This window comes from Balaenoptera physalus, assembly GCF_965194825.1.
Source record: "Balaenoptera physalus genome assembly, chromosome: X".
Taxonomy (NCBI): domain Eukaryota; kingdom Metazoa; phylum Chordata; class Mammalia; order Artiodactyla; family Balaenopteridae; genus Balaenoptera; species Balaenoptera physalus.
The window spans coordinates 28,413,942-28,416,343 of record NC_138903.1 but is presented as its reverse complement, the minus strand read 5'-3'; positions in this window follow the sequence as shown (position 1 = coordinate 28,416,343).

Here is a 2,402-nt window from a genome sequence, read left to right as displayed (position 1 = left end):
TGAGTGAGTGCTCAGCTTCCCCAACTGTGTGGCATGCTGCCAAGGAGGACTATGTCTCTGCCTCACCCCATCCAGACTACTGAGCCTTCCTGCATAACTGGGGGCTGGGAAGAGACTGAGAGAGTGGCTGATAGAACATTCAGAGGACATTAAAGAGATGCAGATCCTACTAACTGCATCAAGGACTCCATCAAGAAGCCCACCCATGAGCAGCTGGGAACCCCACACGTGCAGATCCACCCAAAGGGCCCATGGGTACACCTAGTGCTCTGTGCCTCACCCACACACCTCCCCTCCTGTGCCCAGCTCCCTCTGGATGCTCCCAATTAGCAAGATCAAGCTTTGGCAGATGGCTACTGAGCGTGTGCAGAAAGCCTGCCCAAATCTGCAGGCCAGAAGAGACCACAAACTTGACCTTTAGCTCCGCCCCTGGGAAAGCAAAAGGAAGGTTGTCAGCACTTGGCTCACTGCATTGCAGAAGGGATAGAAGGCATACAAGCTTAAGAATTTTGCCACAAGAGGGAGCAAGAATCATGGAGTGGGTGTATCCATAGAAGGTCTGGGAAAGCCTCAGAATCCCCAGCAGGGCTGACAGAGGTATATCTCTCCTTAAGGCAGTTAGTAAAGACTGGAGGAGGTGACTGCTGCTTCAAATGGGAAGATAGCAATGCCAGACTTCAAGGAACATGAAAAATTAAGGAAACATAACACCACCAAAGGATCTCAATAATCGTTCAGTAACCAACCCCAAAAACAAGGAGATCTGTGATTTACCTGATGAAGAATCAAAACAATTAATAAGATGGCATTAGTAAGTCCTTACTTATCAATAATTAATATAAAGGTAAATGCTTTAAGTTATTCAATCAAAAGGCATAGAGTGTCTGGATGGATTTATTTTTTAAAAAAAGACACAACTGTATACTGCCTACAAGAAACTCACTTCAGCTTTAAGGACACATATGGGCTCAAAGTGAAGGGATGAAAAAAGATATCCCATGCAAGTGTAAACCAAAAGAGAGCAGGAGTAGCTATACTTACACCACACAAAATAGGCTTTAAGCCAAAAACAGTAACAAGAGACAAAGAAAGTCATTATATAATGATAAAGGGGTCAATTCATTAAGAGGACATAACAATCATAAATATATATGAACCCAACATCAGAGCACCTAAATATACTAAGCAAATATTAATAGATCTGAAGGGAGAAATAGACAACAATACAATAATAGTAGGGGATTTCAATACCCCACTCTCAGCAATGGATAGATCATCCACACAGAAAATCAATAAGGTAAGGTAATCAATAAGGTAATACTGGACTGAAACTATACTTTAGATCAAATTGACCTAACAGACATATACAGACTATTCCATCCAACAGTATCAGAATACACATTCTTCTCAAGTGCACACCGAACATTTTCTGGGATAAATCATATGTTAGGTTACAAAACAAGTCTCAGCAAATTTAAGAAGATTGAAATCATACCAAGTATCTTTTCTGATCACAATAGTATGAAACTAAAAATCAATAAGAAGAAGAAAACTGGAAAATTCACAAATATGTGGAAATTAACACACTCCTAAACAAACAATGGGTCAAAGAGAAAATCAGAAAATATCTTGAAACAAATGAAAATGGAAACACAACATACCAAAACTTATGGGCTGCAGCAAAAGCAGTTCTAAGAGGGAAACTTATAATGATAAATGCCTCCTTTAAGAAAAAAGAAAGTTCTTAAATAATCTAAATTTCACCCCAAGGAGCTAAAGAAAAAGAACAAACTAAGCCCAAAGTTTGTCGAAGGAAGGAAATAACAAAGATCAGAGCAGAAATAAACAAAATAGACACCAGAAAGACAACAGAAATGATCAACTGGACTAAGAAAAAAAGACAGAAGATTCAAATAAATAACATCAGAAATGAAAGAAGAGACATTACAACTGATACCACAGAAGTATGAAGGATCATAAGAGACTATTACAAACAATTACATGCCAACAAAATGGATAACCTGGAAGAAATGGATAGATTCCTAGAAACATACATCCTACCAAGACTGAATCATGAAGAAATAGAAAATCTGAACAGACCAATAACAAGTGAGGACATTGAATCAGTAATCAAAAATCTCCCAACAAAGAAAAGCCCAGGATCAGATGGTTTCCCTGGTGAATTCTACCAAACACTTAAAGAAGAATTAATGCCAATACTTCTCAAACACTTACAAAAAAATGAAGAGGAGGTTATGCCCCCAAACGCATTTTACAAGGCCGGCATTACCATGAAACCAAAGCCAGATAAGGACACTACAAGAAAACTATAGACCAGTATCTGATGAATACAAATGTAAAAATTCTCAACAAAATATTAGCAAACCAAATTCAACAGTACA